The 18,133-nt window shown below is 49.6% G+C and overlaps 1 long non-coding RNA gene across 1 annotated transcript in view; it reads right to left on the bottom strand.

Annotated features, from left to right (window-relative positions):
* Positions 1–15,502: 15,502 nt before the first annotated feature.
* Positions 15,503–18,133, bottom strand: part of LOC111852348 (uncharacterized) — a 41,625-nt gene continuing 38,994 nt past the window's right edge. The window contains exon 4 of the long non-coding RNA XR_002840212.2: positions 15,503–17,367. This is a non-coding gene — a long non-coding RNA (uncharacterized lncRNA). The remainder of the gene's footprint in view (positions 17,368–18,133) is intronic.

The following is an 18,133-nucleotide window of genomic DNA, read 5'->3' as shown; positions in this document are numbered from 1 at the left end:
GCTCCTTCGTTAGCTTCTTTGTTAGCCCCTTCGCTAGCTCCTTCGTTAGCTTCTTTGTTAGCCCCTTCGCTAGCTCCTTCGTTAGCTTCTTTGTTAGCCCCTTCGCTAGCTCCTTTGTTAGCTTCTTTGTTAGCCCCTTCGCTAGCTCCTTCGTTCGTGCCTGCATTACATTCTTTGTTAACCCCTTTGTTAGTTCCTTTACTGGCTCCTTCGTTAGACCCTTCATTAGCTTCTTTGTTAGCGCCTTCATTAGCCTCTTTATTAGCCCCTTTGCTAGTTACTTCTTTAGCTACTTAGCTTGCTTCTTTGTTAGGCTCGTCGTTGGTCCCATCCTCCCAGTTACACAGCCCCCCTGTTTCACTGCCCACATACTTGGTTTCCAGCCAGCCTTTATAGTCAGACAAAGGGCAAATTTTCAAACCTGTGGGCGACCAGAGACGGGCCTGGGGGGGGGGGGGGGGTGATGACTAGGCCTAGCACAGCTCACAGAGTATCTCAATCGTCCAGGCCACCCAGGGTGTGTCCAAAATCAGGACGAGATGCTGGAGGTTTACCACAAGGGACTCAGAAGAAAACCATTTAATGACCATATGCTGAGTGGGATTTTCTCTGGGTTTCACCTCCCTCCCCCCCCCCGCCCAGAGCTCATTCGGGAAGAATGTCGGCCCAGCTACATCTCGCAGGGGTCTTCCTGCCTGACGTTGTCCCGCCGATGCTAGGAATTGGCAGTCCCTGTGGCTCCGATCCCGAAAGGAGGCAGTCACAACAAACGGGAAGCACTTCCTCAGAAAGCGTTTGGGGGCACCAAACATGCACTGTTGTTATTTTCCTTGTTTGGCAAAAATAAAGGAGCATTACTGTAACAAATGGCTCTTTGATTAATTGTTTGATTTATGTTCAGAATGACGCTAATTACCGATTACTGATTCTTTTTTTAACCCATTTCCCCGTCTCACAAATTTAAGGCCCCAAATTCATCACAGACCAACCTCAGTATTATTTAAAGGAAGTCAGTTCAGTTTTTTAAAAGCACACAGAGCGGATGTGGCGGTTCCTGGGTTATCAGGTCCCGCCTTGAATTGCTCCTAAGACGTCTCCATAGCAAGCGGCAGGCGACGTGAGCGGCATCGTGTTTCCTCGCCACGTCCTCACCGCATGGACACCGCGCTTCCCGGCTCAGGATGCTCAACACACTCTTATCTTGCGGTTCCGTGATTACCACACCGGGGCTCTGGGCCCGAGGAGGGACGTTCAGGATGCTGTGGTGATAGACCCCACCCGAGACGGTGACCAACAGGCATAACCATAGCTTACGCGTTTCCTCGAGGTCCGTATCCACTGTTATTTCCTGCTGGGGGGGGGGCAGTCACATGACACTAGGCAGGGCCGGTCCTCCCCCCCCCAGCAGACCAGCTGCACCATCAGAGGGGCCTTCAAGACCATTGCTCTCTCCGCTGCGTACACAAGCCCCGTATATGAGCCGGAGATGCGGCCCCATAGGAAAACGATCCGGAAGGTAGAAACATCAGGAGACAGGAGGATGGAGAAGCCATGATGGGCTGTTATGATGATGATGATGATGATGATGATGAAGATGATGATGATGATTAGAATATTTTGCACAATTTGCACACTCTTGTGTTGCATACTCTTGGTCTGATATTTACGTGCATTGGGAATATGTGTATTCTGTCATATTTTATATATATATATATATATATATATTATATATATTAAAAAGTCTGTTTTCATGGGTTACATGTCGTGTGGCCAAGCACCAGAGCAACGCCTCAGAAACGGGGATATAAAGTGATTCTAATTGTGAACCGGAAGCATGTCATTCATTATTATAGCTTCTCTGTCCCTCTAAAGGTCACCAAAACAGGTCTAACACATAAAAACCAAGATACATAAACAGAGAGTGACTGAAGGGAGCTGACATGGTAACTATTCACATAGTAAATATCACGTTAATAAGAGACGACGGGACTTGATGACGCCATGAAGTATTTTTCATAATGAATAAGCAATTCTTGGTTATGTTGCCAAATGCATCTCCCCGCACATGAGACTTTATTGTCTTCATTGTGTATTCATATCCCACCTGGGACATTTTGCTTGTTATTCGCCATTTTCGACCTCGATTTAGATTACACAGTTACTAAAGTATATAGATTTTGTTTAACGGTCAATAAAAATAGAGTGGAATTAAATTTTAGGACGAAAAGGACCCCTTAGGGATCATGGGCACTTTTAGGCGGCGGAGGAGCAGACAGCCGGCAGCTCTTCTCTGCTGTCGTTAGCTGAGGCGCTGAGAGCCTCCAAAGTCCTGTTTATGTAATTAATATGGCTTCCAGCTTTGGCAGCTGATTCTGAATTCTCTCTCTCTCAAGCTCAGAAAGTCGCCAATCTAAATTTGTTACTCCAAAGGGCCCTGAAAGATCCCTTTTCAAGAGGTTCTTACTTTATAAAATTACTTTATACATTTTTTCTGTACATGACAGTGTCCAGTGTAGATGGGCTTTGTCTGCATGCGGCGCCTGGCGCTTGGTTTGAAAATTGCATCCAAAAAAATGAAGTTTTTTTTCTCCTTGGTTTGGTGGGGGGAGGGTGGATGCGGTTCATCGGAGGGGCAGTAGGATATCATGGACGCCATTCGTTCCCTCCAGTCGTTCACTTTGTGAGGATGGTCCAGATGCCAGCTTGCTGACATTGCATCATGTTTGCATCAACGCGACCAGAATGTGACCTTCCAATCCTGGGCCGAAGCGAGGGTGTGGAGGGGGTGCGGAGGGGGTGTGGAGCGGGCGCTGGGGGGACCCTCCCCCTGTCAGCTGGACTGTATCACAACCGTTTTACAGCTTGTAAACACATCATGGGGCCAAGGGAGGGCATCTACAATGCCCCCCCCCCCCCCAAAAAAAAAAGTTACCACCACACGTCAAACAACGGCGACACGCTGCGAGAAATGAAAACAGACAGAATAAAGCACGAGATCTTACAGACAATGCGACCCCGAGCCGATCACATCGATGGCACAGCAACCTAGTCGGATTAGACAATATTATCAAGCACTCATTTATGGTTGCAGCAGTCTGTTAGTGATTTAGCCAGAAATTACCGCTGCGTGGTTTAACACACCCCAGATAATGTGAAGCTGCAGCCTATGGTATGTATGGTAAGTATGTATAGGGAGATGGCAGTAAACTTGGTGTGACATGAAAAAGCAGCTCATTAACTCCAGATAGTAACTGCTGCGGTTAGTGGAACAGCTGACCGCAGAGGTCTGACTTCAAAAACAAAACAGTCACTACGGCTTAAAAGCCGGCCGCGTCTTTTCTTCTTGGACCAAAAAAACATTCTGCAACTGTCTGCCGATCCGAGAATGCTACCGTTTATGTAAACAAGATTCATTAAAAAGGAATCCCTTTAACGAGTGACTGGGGTGTGTTGGCTTTCATAGGACTCCAAGTCCCATCACCGTATTTTCATTCCAGCTGCCATGACAATAATGGCAGACATAGTGCAAAGTCAGCTGGGAATTGTAGTCTGGGACCGGTCACTGGCCTGGTCGGCTAAACAAGTGGGGTACGGTGGCCTGCAGTGGACTGGCAGTGGTTCTGCGCCGATGGCGCTGCGCTACGTGGGTGGAGAATGAGTCAAAACCGGCTTCCGCTGAGCGTTTCGGTGGCCAACACTTTCCTTTCTACCGTGTCACTACTTTCCCCCGACCCCTGTCTTCTGCAGTGGACAGTGATATTAGCATCCATTACCCCCGGGGATCTGAGCCTGGCATTGAGCGGATAGTGCTGCGTTCACTGCAGCCAAGGTCAAATGGGGAGGAGCCAAGACCTCCATCTAGAACATTCTGTTCGCTCTGCCGTCGATGGTAACATGCAAGGAAGGTTCAGACAGAAGAATGAATAGACCTTCGGGACGGGGGTGCGACCTGCCTCCCATCTTCAGGTTTTGTTTAACTTGGATCCCTTCTCATCTAGCAGAAAAAGCAACAGTCATATTTTCCATTCAGCTGCAGCAGGTTTTGAAGAAGCTCATCAAAACCCACCCCCTTCTCGGGGGCGCTATGGTGGTTCTGTCAGAAACACACAGAGATGAGCATCTCCTGCCCCCAGCCACGTGAAATCAGGGGCTTCACACCTTTCCATTCGTCCCCCTCTCTTAGTAGCACAGAAGGTGCTCTGGTTCTTCCTAGACTCACTGTCTCACAGCTTTTCTGTGCCTCTCCTGTGAAACTTGGTTCACCTACACACTTCCTCCAGGTAGCGTGCCTCTGCCGGCACTGCCAGAGGCGTCTGGCACCCCCAATGCCGAAAAAAAAAAGAAATTCACCTGAGGCAAAAAGAGGTACTTCTTGTACGATTTCCCAGCGACGCTCCGAAGGCCACCTAACCAGACACATCGCACAAGGGAAAAGTTGTCTGATTATCTCGTAATGACTACAAACATTCAAAATAAGAGGAAGTGATAAGCGGCGTCTTCTTTCCAAGAAAAATGTCACTACAAAGGCTTAATATTGGGTAACTGGCAGCACGGTGACTCAAAAAGGCTTCCTGCTTCAATGGTGACACGCATTGTTCAGGTGGCGGACGCTCTCGCCGGACGAGCCCTGCCCGCTGGTGGCCGTTTTTGAGACCTGGGCGACGAACCCGTGAACGCTGAAGTTACTGTCTGGCAGGATTCCCGGCGCTCAGTGTAAACAGCACGGACCTGCCTGGGACTCACCCTGACTCAATGAGTCACCTGCCTCAAGTAACCAGCCGGTCGCTGGGCTCTTTATTAGCTGAGTAAAGCAACGAAAATGCCCCCCGGGCACTGGCACGGAAACTGGTGGGGTGATCTGCAGCTATGAGTGACCACAGCTCACTGCTACAGAGTAACAATAGTCAGCTGAGGGGGGCGCTGTGGGGTCAGTGGGTTTGGATGCCGTGCCCCAGAACTGGCAGTGTGATGTCACCGCCGGGCCCTTGGCGAGGCCCTTAACCTCGACTGTTTCCTGCTTTCTCAGTAAATTGATGTTACTTTGGACATAAGCATTGGCTAAATAAATACACTTTGTAGGGTAATTTAAAGTGTCATTTGTGGGGTTTGGGATGGGGGGTGTTGGAAGAGCTCAGGGAGCGAGGGTGGGGGGCTTCTCCAGGTCTTCGACCTGTGCGTTTTATTTATTTGCTGTGTCCGTTTATGCTTGAGCTCCTCATTTTCACAGAGGCCTCCCTCCCTCCCTCCCGCTCCGTGCTGAGGCTTTGTTGAGTGAAACCTTTGATCTGCCACTCAAAACTGCCACTGTAACTCCTATTTAGTGATTGACTGAGGGGCAATTTGTTGCCGCCCCAAAACGACCATCCCACAATGCACCACGAGTGGTGTAGGGAGCATGGAGCTGAGTCACGACCTGCTCCTGAAACCTGAAGTCCTACTGCCCCCCTCCCCAGCCAGAGTGCCGCTGGGCTGCGCCCTTCAGTGAGATACCGAATGAATTCTGTAAACAATCTCCGGCTGTAAACATGCACGTCATTTCTGGACAAGCGTGAGCTGGCGAGTGGCGTGCTGGAGACTCGCTGCCGCTCATCGGCGAGATCGGTGACTCAGCCAGAGTGGCGTTTAGATGCGGCGACAGGAATGAGGGATAAACAAACCACACGCTTAGTAACCCCCCCCCCCCCGAACACTAGGCTTCTGGTTTTATTGCTGTCCTTGTTTGTGTGTTTGTGTGTGCACGCATGTGTGTGAGAGAGAGGGCATTCTCTGTTTTTCGCCTGTTTCCAGGAAGGACTTCAGCTCTAGTCTCTGGATTCTCTTGAATCTCCTCTATGCAATGAGTATCATTTGTACTGTCTGCTCGGTGAACAAGAGAATATATAAACAAGCCTGAATTTGCAGACATCTGCTTCCTTAAAAGAAATGGAGATGTCACCAGTGAAATGACAGGGCTCTCGGAGCTAAAATAGGACACAATTTTGTTATTTTATTTGAATATGATTTAATCAGAGAATAATATCTGCTGTGACGGCAGACGATGTGATTGGTGGGCTCACGTGTCTGCGATAACAGCTGAAAACATTACAGCGTGCGTGGATTATTGAACTTCGCTCTGTAATTACTATCTGAGCGAGCGGTGTAATGAGACAGACGTCTGGGCCACACCCGCAGTGACCGTGAAGACACAAGCAGCACAACGAAAGACTTCCTTGTTCTTCCGGTCCTGTTGACAAAGTCCGACAGGTGGGGACAGACAATCACGCCAATCTGGCCTCGGGGGAAGGCGGGGTCAGGCGGGGAAGGCGGGGCCAGCTCCCTGCATCTTCACCTGAACCGTGTAGGCTCCCCCCCACGACCCTGAGGGGTGACAGCATGTTACAGGTACTTTCCTGATTGTGAGTCAGCGACACAGTGCTCTTAACCCTTTCAGTGCCAAGTAGCAAAAGTCCCAAACCTTTATAGGCAGGTTACTGGGTGTGACAGCAGTGAGTAACCTGCTCTGGAAAGCAAAAGGTGTCAGGAGCACAGAGCTACAGAGACCCGGCTGTGCACGACTGTCTCTGCTGTTCTTATTCCAAAGAGGAGCTAAGAGATACAAACACAGCCTGGGGCACTTGGCTATCACAGGCCGAGCGTCGCCTCGAAATGTGCAGAGACGTGCGGGATCTTCTTTCAGGACTCGGAGCTGGTAGGAATCAACACGTGGGCTGATGTATCGCAGTCAGAGCCACCGGCGCCACCCCAGCCCACGTCACATAACTCGTCAGGCCAGTTGTGTGTCACGAGTCAGTTTTTTTTTAGGAGAGTATAAAACTCAACTGGGGAGGTGCGGCTCAGTCTGGAAACTTCTCCGAGGCGGCGTACAGTGCTCCCGCAGCACGTGGCGTGTGACCCGGGTGCTGAGGCCCGCTTTTGGTGTGACCCCGGGCGCCACTGCGGAGCCCAGAGTAGGGGAACAAAGCAGGGGTGTAGTGGAGGGTAAATGCGTGTAAATGCTGTTTAAGACAGTGTTTAAGTACCTTTTTACCATCATTTATCACATCGTTCACTGCGTTAGCCTACAACACACCACACTGACCCTTTCAACAAACTGGCACACGTCCCTCCCTCTCTCTCCCCCTCCCTCACTCTCCCCCTCCCTCACCTCCTTTCCCCTTCTCCCTCCCTCTCCCCCTCCCTCACTCTCCCTCTTCCCCTCCCTCACCTCCTTTCCCCTTCTCCCTCCCTCTCCCCCTCCCTCACCTCCTTTCCCCTTCTCCCTCCCTCTCCCCCTCCCTCACCTCCTTTCCCCTTCTCCCTCCCTCTCCCCCTCCCTCACTCTCACTCTCCCCCTCCCTCACCTCCTTTCCCCTTCTCCCTCCCTCTCCCCCTCCCTCACTCTCACTCTCCCCCTCCCTCACCTCCTTTCCCCTTCTCCCTCCCTGCCCCCCTCTCACCTTTGACTTCCCTCTCCCCGTCCCTTGCCCCTTTTCCCCCTCCCTCTCCCCCTTCCTGCTTCATTCCTCAACAACGCAGTCAGTGCTTACAAGCAAACAAATCAATGACAGGTCCTGCAGTGTGCATGCAGAGCAATGGACATCAGACAGCATTTCGCAGGAATCACAAAAAGCCACGGATGGAGGGTAAAATGGTAAACAAGCCGAGTGATTCTTTATTTTTCAGTTAATAAGTTAACAATGGCTACTGTAGCCCGCAGATTGATGTTATTTGCAATGAAGTTTATTGGTTAATAGACATAAAAATAAATAGGCAGCTGTTTATTGAAGCAGTGTAAATGTGTTCCCGTTTGTGCCAGCCAGTCATGCACTTATCCATTTCCACTCTGAATGCACTTCCTGTACAGAGAATGAAGCAAACAAACAGGGACACAGGAGGAGCTGGAGACTGGAGGAGGGACTGGAGATGGGAGGAGAAGGAGACGGAAGGTGATGGAGACAGGAGGGACTGGAGAGAGGAGGAGTTGGAGATGGGAGGGGCTGGAGATGGGAGGAGCTGGAGATGGGAGGGGCTGGAGATGGGAGGAGCTGCAGATGGGAGGAGCTGGAGATGGGAGGGGCTGGAGATGGGAGGAGCTGGAGATGGGAGGAGTTGGAGATGGGAGGGGCTGGAGATGGGAGGGGCTGGAGATGGGAGGAGCTGGAGATGGGAGGGGCTGGAGATGGGAGGGGCTGGAGATGGGAGGGGCTGGAGATGGGAGGGGCTGGAGACTGAGTGGTGCTATGAGGGCATCATGAAAGGTTCCTGGTGGATCACACAGCATGTCAGCCTACATGAGAGCATTTAAACGGAGCCATAGAACAGCTCCATCTCCCCGTAAAACAGCATGTGCCCCCATCCATAAGCATCCATGTCCAAATATCAGCATGTTGGCCCAGGGATAGATAGGTAGTTTATCCACCATTTTTTAATGGCTGGCACCCATGGGCATGTGGAGTTTACCCACCACACAACTGGGTCCAATGCAGTGCTGGGCTCTATGGCCTCTGGAGCCTGGCCCCTCCACCAGGGGGCCTTTATTTAACTCGGGTCCGAGAACCCAGTCACCGCTTCTGAAAAGCGGGCAGGACTGATTCCCGTCATCTGTCCTCTATGGTATTTTTTTGTGGCTGGATGTGTGACTCGGTTCTGTGAAGGGTGTCACATGACCCTAACCCTCTCACGGAGTTCCCCAATTTCGCTTTCCGACTTGGACTCTCTTTCATTATGGTGTTTTTCTTTTTTATTGTGACCAAACCCAGGCCAGATATTTCAAGGTTTAACGGGTGATGGAACTGAAAACACAACATGCTGACATTTTCAATCATGATCATTTTAAAATTCATTTTATTTGGTAAAGGGCAATTAATATCATAAAGCCTTGATTCATGTCTGCTGCAGCAGGAAATTAAAGTAAATATTTAGAGTATTTACAGTCCATCCCACCTCACTGATAGACAGCAGTGAGATCATTGTATCTCCTACCTTATTTTAGACAGGAGCAGGCTGATATCACAGGAGCAACACAGTTCAAAGGTCATTGGATGAGAGGAGTCAGAAAGCGTCTCGCAGCACTGCTGCCGATTCACCACCGACCAGTTTCTCAGTTCCTTTTCTTATCAAAAGCCAAAGGTCAAGTGAGGGGGAGGGGTTACCCAGAGGGTTTTTTTCACAAATGTCACTATTCTTAAAATATAATTGACTTTACACATGTGAGAGGCCCCTGCAATGAGGGAACCTGTGTTTATAAAAAAAATGGGCTGATCTAAAATAGCGCCGTGCCTTATTCCTCCACACGCCAGGCCGGAACCTGGATCCACAGGGCAGTTTGTACAGCAAGGGACCTTCCTGGGTTCAGGAGACTCCTGACAAGTTCCAGACAGATGGTTTCCATTGCTCGAGGCCCAGGACCCACATTGGCAGAGCTGACAGCCCCCATAGAGAGTCCATTCAGCCATCCTGAATGTCAACACATCAACACAGGGCCCAAGAGCAGCGCTGGCATCCCGAAAATGCCACGGGAAGGAAAAGCGTGGCAGAGCAGGAGGCAGAGTGGCAGGCAGAGCGGCAGGTCAAACGGGAGGCAGAGCGGGAGGCAGAGCGGGAGGCCGAACGGGAGGCAGAGCGGCAGGCAGAGCGGGAGGCAGAGCGGGAGGCCGAACGGGAGGCAGAGCGACAGGCAGAGCGGCAGGTCAAACGGGAGGCAGAGCGGGAGGCAGAGCGGCAGGCAGAGCGGCAGACAGAGCGGGAGGCCGAACGGGAGGCAGAGCGGGAGGCAGCGCGGGAGGCAGAGCAGCAGGCAGAGCGGCAGGTCAAACAGGAGGCAGAGCGGGAGGCAGAGCGGCAGGCAGAGCGGGAGGCCGAACAGGAGGCAGAGCGACAGTCAGATCAGCAGGCAGAGCGACAGTCAGATCAGCAGGCAGAGCGGGAGGCCGAACGGGAGGCAGAGCGACAGTCAGATCAGCAGGCAGAGCGAGACACTCTCCAGAGCAGCTTCAGTGTTAACTTTTCATATCAGTTTTTAAAGAACAGACTCGGGGATTTTTAATCTATAAACACCTCATCAGAAACAGCTGCAGTGGCTAATATGCACTTAATGAGTCAGAGAAGATGCCGGTTCAAGGCTATGGTTGTGGGGAGCGGGACCGAGCCCCAGGCGAGAGCATGCCCGGGCGTGTCCCCAGTGGCTGTGAGGCACTAGCGCACGCACACACGCACACACACACACACACACACACACACACGCATGGCATGAGCAGTAGGAGTGAAGGCAGATGTCTGGCCCCACGAGCGATGACTTCATCGCCTATGAATAAGAACACGGCGGGGGGGTGGCCAGCAGAAGAAAGGGCGGGGCTTAAACTGTCGTCGTGTTCAGCGGAGCAAACCGACACCGACACATAGCAGCGCATGAGGTGAGAGCAGCCAATTTAACGGAAGACAGAGAACCATTAATATCACCGGCAGCTAAAACGCCCCCCCTCCCACAGAGGATACTACACTGACTGGGCTCCTGTCAGCGAAGGACACCAGCAGCAGCCACACCAACACAAACAGATGGGCAGCACCTGCGGAAAAGGCAGAGGGGCAGTGGGGGGGGGGGGGTCCAGTTTGGACGTGACACCATCGATGAGATGTGGGATGTCTGGAGCACGTTACTGGATGAGACATGTGACTTAATTAACCAGTCAGGCTCGGCCAGGCAAAGCAATGCCAGGAGATTCGAGTTTCGGACCGATTCACCCCCCCTTCCACCTTGGCGACTTGTTAAGGAGTTTGGGGAGAGACTGACCCACAAACCCCCCCCCCCCACCATTCCAACCCCTGAATGTTCAAGTCAAGTCAGGGGGGTTTTATTGTCATGCCGTTCAATGGCATGGAATAAGGCCCCCAGGACCGCGGCGTGGCATACAGACAGTGAGTGACAGGGGGGGGGGGTTTCACAGGACTTACAGTGCAAAACACAGGACAGTGTGAAGCGGGGGGGATGGACACAAGGTTTATGTACAAAGCCTCATATACACAGTGCAGTGCGTGTATGTAAATAAGGGGGAGGGCAGCGGCCGCGTAACGGACTGGGTTAAACATGTGGGGGCTAAAAATGAACAATAAATAGATGAATAATAAATTAATGCTAATTGCTGTCAGCTTCTTTGAGCTCCTCCTTTTTTCCAAGTCAGCATCATGACAATTACTGCATTAATTAATTAATTCTGCACAATAAACAATGACGTGTGACAGTAATGAAAGACGTGGGAATATAGATGGTTACTCAGGAACCACGAGACTGATGACAGATCCCTGCTTCCTGGGTGAGAATGTGGAGAGGTAAAGCCGACAGCGAAACTGGCGGCACGTGTGTCAGCTCACAACAGGCTCCCGGGGGGGGGGGGGGGGAGAAACAAAGCGGCTCCTGCAGGCTGCTGCCAGTGTGGGGAAATCTGGGGAATTTCGGCGAGGAGGTTAAAGCCGGAGCTGCCGTTCGGATCCGGTGACTCACAGGGGCTTTTGGTTCCGGGGTCTTGAAGAAGCTCCCCCCATCCAGCCCCCGGCTCCAGGTGTTCCAACCGTGTTCCAACCGCACCGCATACATGGGGATAAAGAGCCTATTTCTGCTTCTGGCTCGGTGATTCCTCATTGCCAGCGTTTAATAAGTGAGTACAGCGGTCATGGAGCGTCAGTGAGCAGAGTGGGCCGACCCCAGCCTCAAAGACTGGTATGTGCCTTAGTGGGTCAGGATGCTGTGTCTGTGACTGGAAGGTTGCTGGTTCAAATCCCAAGGTCTGCAAAAGTAGCTTCTTCATAGGGCCCCTGATCCTCAGTTGCTCTAAGGGCTGTTGGACCTGCTTTCTCCACAAACAGATATATGTGCGGCACTCTTGGACAAATAAAAATGTATCATGCTTTCCCAGGAGTCTGGAATGGAGTGCCATGATTTTTTACGGCTGGAAGCACCGCCTGGGGTACCTGGGAGCACTGACCGCGGGAATCCTGCAGGGGGCAGTAATGCGGCAACCAGCCCAGACATGCCCTACCTTCCCCCAGGACTGGCACAACAGTTAGTATATTGTGTGGGTACATGACAAAGCACTCGCTCTGTCACCGAGCAACAGACACCTGCTGAACTGCCTGATGATTACAAATCACTACACTGGACACATTTTTAAACTGGGGAGACCCCAATGGGTGTGCATTACACAGTGAATAGGTACATGTGTTTTTTAATGAAAAATATTTTAACAAATAAATACAAATTAATAAATAATATTATTATTAATGAATCATGACATAAAATAATTCATTTTGACAAGTTGAGTGAAGGATTTTCATTATGATAAACCAGCACAATCTCCCTAACAATTATATTTTTAGAATTTTTTTTTTCGTTACTGACGCGAGTAAAGACACTAGTCATCTCTGATGTCACCACAGCGCCGCGTAACCAGGCAATATATTGCGCAAAAACCTGCGTCAGGAGAGGGTTAGGCTGCAGAAAGAGGGGCACTTATGGTAAATCAGACCCAGAACCACATCATGCGTTGCAAAAGCTCTTATTAACACTAACACTAATTCCTGTGCAAAAATACCTTCCCCACACGTCTAAAAACACTTCTCATATGGTGGTGGGGGGCGGGGGGCAGGAGACACCTGTTACTGAGCAGCATTTCCTGGTGCGCTGGCATTTTTGCACGGCAGGTGAGACACAGGCTCATTCCACCAGGGATCACAGTCACTTGTTTTCTTACAGTGTGACACGGCAGTGAAGAATGCACTCAGCCATTTTACAGTGATGTGGGGCAAACGATCACCAACTGTCGCACAAGGTGACGGTGCCCTTCGTGACATTTCGTTGTTTATGTCGAGATGCCAGGCCCAGCCTGCCCGCGACAGGCTGAGCACAAACCATGTGACTCCTCCCCGTTCTGGTCACAGAAGGCAGGACTATGAAATGCCACAATGCTACTGCAATCAAGCAGAAATAAAAATATCTGGGGGGGGATTGGACACTTTCCAGAGAGAAGAGCAAGTTGTTCCCTGAGGGGATCCTTGACTCTGCTCACAGATAAGGCCCCCATTGCCTGGGCCAGAGCGATAACTGGGGTGGCCTGAGTTTCACCTAGCAGCTGCCACTGACCCAACATCACCCCCCCCCCCCGCCCTGAGCACAGCATGGTCCCACCTGATAGAGCCTGTAACAGACAATTCTCATTTGGGGCAGGGGGGCGTGCGAGGAGGTGTGGGCGTGTTACCAACTCACAGCGCGAGGAGTATGTCGGAAGGCTGCTGGGGGGGGGGGGGGGGTGGGGGGTAGCTGTGGCTGGGGGGCCCATCCTCTCCCAACCACAGGTGTGCAGTCTGGGGTGTATAAAGCCTTTTAAGTAAGGTGCCCTAAAAAGCAGACGATGGCGTGGAAAGAAAAAAAAAACAAAAGCTGTGGTTTTCAGGCAGAGCTAATAGAGAAGCTTCAGGATCACATGCAGGCTGGCAAGTAACAGGATCATTTCAGCTTGGATTCAAATTCTAAAGGGCCCATACTTAGAAGATTAAACAAAAAAATGAAACTTTGTAGCGAAACACAGAGGCCTGTTCCACAATGAAGGGCGGTCAGCGGCGATGGAGTTTGATATTAGGGGTGGAAACTTAATTTAAATTCAAGGACCATGAATTGGAAGGGTGGGGGGTAAAAGAATCCTTTTCCTATGCCCTGAACCACAGCACATGGCCCACGCACACACATGCACAAATAATAATAATAGCCAGATTGCCAAATCCTAAGTAAAGGGTGCATAGGCCACACATTTCAGCTCTCAAACATCCCTCAAACTGACCCACCCACACGCTTCCAGAGCACAGCCACACCTGAGCTTAAGTACCCAAACAGTCCCCCGTTAATCAGCGCTAAACACTAAAGCCCGCACACCTGCTGCAGGTCAGCATCAGGGCCTCGACCTGCGAGCGGCTCTTCAGCCAGAGTGAAAATGTGCCGCTTTTCATTAAAGTGCTTCTGAAAATGTGAGCAGCCACAGATCATTCTGTAGAGCTGCTGTCTCTGCTGGAGCCTTGACTGTGAGTGTTAAGACAGCTGAAGGAAAAATGATTAAAACAAAATTTATAATAGTGGTGCTGAGTTCAATGCAGTCTTACAGTACTTAGAAATGCTTAGTATTTAGTAGCTTTGAGAAGTTCTCAGTCACACAAACAGAGACATAATGTCAGCATTTCATTATAAGCAGCAAGTCACTCTAAATTAACGAGTCAGCCAGTTAGAGCAGTAATTAGCACGCTCAATTAGAAGGGTTAGGCCTGCGTTACGAGCAGGGCTTAATTTGTAAATCAGAAGGTCCTAGAAGATTAAGGGAACATGACAGCAGAGGGATAATGAGACAGGTGCAGGTCCTGGAAGGTGTAAAAAACACGGCGCTGAAAGCATGCAATGTATTTTTAAAAGTAGCCGCAAACTAATAAAGAACATGAAATTGCGTGAAAATTGGTCTGTAAATAACATGCTTATTTTATCTCTTTATGTTATTCTTTTTGGATAACTGGGGAGCTTCCAGATCCACACTAATAGGTGGCGGGGTGTAGACAGTCAGCCACAGCCAGGTCCCGGAATGCGCTCTGGCAGGATCCGGCACAAATCCAGCGCTGTCTCACACCACATTCTCTATATTATGGTAGAAACCTGAGAAGTTTTGGAATGATGCTGCAAACCTGGGTGCCCCCAGAACATCAGCCCCCCCCCCCCGCCCCCCATGCTAGCTAGCATCTTGTTATCTGCGCTCATCCACCCCATTGCAGCCCACTGAGTGGGACGTCCAACAAGTATGACTTTAAATGGCCGATGGGGTTTAGACTGAATGGTTAGATGGACTTTAGAGATGAGTAATCACACCTTTTACACTCCCACACTCCCAGCATGGGTTAGCGACCAGGGCGAGGTGCGACGTGTGAGAGAGCTATCATGCAACATGCTTCTGACCTCCTGGTGACAGGGGGATGCTCTGCTGAGTGCTGGGGCCTGAATCATGAAGCAAGATCCGGGGTGTGCAGCTAGTTACCTTGTCGGATTTAAGGTTCACCACCTTTAACAGAATTTATCTTAGTTTATTTACATATAGCCCAGACTACCTTAAATCCTATTTAACCAACAAATCTCACTTTGTGATACAGGCCCCTGGTCACTGAGAGCAGGAGGATCATTCTCCAGATGCTCTGAAATCCTCAGTTCCAGAGCTGAAGAGAAGTGCATCTAGTATTACAGTCTCCAGAACCTCAAAGCCACATCTGAGCCCAGCTCTGGAAAGCCTGGAAGTGCGGAAATTGCCTGAGATGTACACAATCCCACATACTGTTTCAAATCCTTAATCCCACTTTTACAGAGTCAATACGGTAATAATAACACAGCAATGTGCAGGCTTTGCAGCTCATATATACTCCTAGTTCTGCCTAAAAGATCACAGTTTATTAACATGGTGGCCTGACCCTCCACTACTCCACTACTCAAGCCAAGTCAACTCAAGTCAAATTAAGTCAAATGGGCTTTATTGTCATACAATCCATATACAGGAACACAGTGGCATGAAATAACATTCTGCCAGAAGCATGGTGTGGTGAACAGAACGCGAGTGACAAAATGAAGGATTCATGGTCATTCAAAAAGTATAAAAACACAGGATAGTACAAGACAAGGGGGGCTGGACTTCAGCAGCTGAGTGTGTTATCAACAGTAATAATGTAGTAACACAGAAGAGTAAGAAAACACACAGAAGTGTGCAAAAGTCAAAAAGCAACGTTTAAAGCTGCTTGTCTGTGTAGTAAGTGCACTTTTGGTCGGAGCAAAAAACCCAAAATAGCTTTAAAACACAAATTAAGAGTAACACAATAAGAACTAGCGAAAATGTCTTCTGTTCTCCAAAATTTTACTGACACCTTGCTGCATGGCGAGATGAAATCCGCTTCCGTAGCCAAACCCCTCCTCGGGGGCACCATTCCGTGGGTTTATTAAATTTCACCACCAGCTCAATTAATTAATTTATTAGTTTTAAAAAAGTGCTAGTGGTTAATTCAAAAACCACATGGCTGCAAGCACTGGGGTGATTTTAGCTTTTTAGGCTTTGACATGTCCAAGCTGACGCACAGTGACAGACATAATACCATAGTTTTACACCAACAGGAAGATCATTCAAACATTGTTTTCTTTGGCTGCTTAAGACTTCTGCAGAGTACTGTACAATAAAAAATAAAGTGAAAAATGGCAGCATGTGTGCCTGGGCTGGGGGGCTATTTTTAGGTTCAGGTAGGTGGGAAGGGGGGCAGCGAGGTGCTGAATCACTAGCTGAGTCACTTCTGCCTGGTGGGAAAGTTTCCTGGTGGAGTCTCAGATCTCCACGAGTCCTCCAGCAGCAGGTGAACAATGATCTTCTTTCATTCACGGGTGGATACTGAGAAAGCTGGGGCGCTGGGGGTGGGGGTTGGTATAGACTGCCTGGGGGCACCTGCATAAAGGTAACCGGCTCACGGCGCAGATGAAACACCGCGGCAAATTACGGCGAGTCTGAATGACATTGTGCTCCTCCTGCCCCGTACCCTCAGCCTGAGCACGGAAGCTTCCGGATCATATGGGCCACATCTGGGGAGCAGCTTTGAGGCAAATATAGGTTTGCTGTGTTCAGCATAACTGGGGTGTTGTGCCAAAGGCAATATTAGTTTATTTTGCTAGAGAAATGGTTTAAGATGGTTTAAACTGTATTATTAATATGTGAACTGTATTGTTAATATCTGTTTTGAACTAAAAACAAATGTAACTTTAGGATCATCAGTTATGCCGTTTTCCACTAATGCAATAATAATAATAATAATAATAATAATAATAATAATTATAAGAAGAAAAAGAAGAAGAAGAAGAAAATCCTAAATCAAAATTGCTTTGAAATGGATTGTAAATACAGACTATACTTTACTGTACTTTACAGACTGTAAAGCCTTAAATCATTAAAATTCACTCTGAAATAATTCTATTGGCAATTTTTGTTATTTCTGCAGAATCTCACTAACCTTGTGCTTCTGGAAAACAGCTCTATGGGAATGTCCCAGAATTTTTATTGCTGAGAACAAATAAGAGATGCTTTCTTTACAGAGCCGAGAGCCCATTCAGCAGTGACAATCAGGCCCGTCGCTGCTGTTATTGTATAAGTAGGTGCTGACAGCTCCTTCTTCCCACAGTGAAGGAGTGCTTAATCCTCAGCACCGGTGACGTAAGCCACGCCCATTCCTACTGCTGAAGTCACTTCCTGTTGACTGATCCCTGCGACGTTCACCCTGTAGAATGTTCCAAGTGTTCCATGGGTGTTATTTTGGCTCCATCCTCCCCACGGCTCTCTTGGGGGCAACCTGCGTACAAGGACACACCAATCAGTATGTGACGCTACCCCCCCCCCCCCCGCCCCTGTCCATGACAGTGGATGAATCGCCTTCAGAGGGGAAGGAAGTTGCCCCATGCCTGTCCATCCCCCCCCCCCCCCCCGGACCTGGCAACAAAAGCGGACTTAGCGGTACCAAGGCCAAGGTGGACTTTGACTCACAAATAGCTGGACTCACTCTACACACCAACACCAGACAAAGTCTTTCCGAAATTATGAGCATAGGAGGAATTATTGATCGATTTTGATCACAATACCATTCTTCTCCACAATTTTTTTCATACAAGTTTTCTTACAAAATACACAGTTATTTGACTTTGGGTTGACTAAAAAAACAGGAAGTGAAAGATTCAGTTACATGTCAGTACTCTGTGTGTCTGGCTTTTCCAGCCTCTTGTCAGGACATTGTGGTTATTTCTTGCTGCCCTAAATGATATTTAATGCCTATGAGAGTTCACTAGTTATCAATGGTGTCACAAGGCCACATCCCAAACAAAAATACTGAAAACACTTCAGTGACCAAAGACGCCAACAAGTGTCAGGTTGCGGAGTTCGATCGACCTGCAAAAGGCGAAGGTGACGAGCCGCCAGACGGGCCACCATCCTCACGGACCCCCAGCCACTTCCCAGGGGGGAGAGCAACCCTTTCCCATCCTTCATTATCTTTCCCCAGTCAGGCCCACAGGGGGCAGGGGGGGGTAGATGGTCCCACATATGGAACAGATACGTGACGGCTC

Source organism: Paramormyrops kingsleyae, chromosome 3 (assembly GCF_048594095.1).
Source record: "Paramormyrops kingsleyae isolate MSU_618 chromosome 3, PKINGS_0.4, whole genome shotgun sequence".
NCBI classification, from domain to species: domain Eukaryota; kingdom Metazoa; phylum Chordata; class Actinopteri; order Osteoglossiformes; family Mormyridae; genus Paramormyrops; species Paramormyrops kingsleyae.
This window is presented reverse-complemented; position numbering and strand designations above follow the sequence as displayed.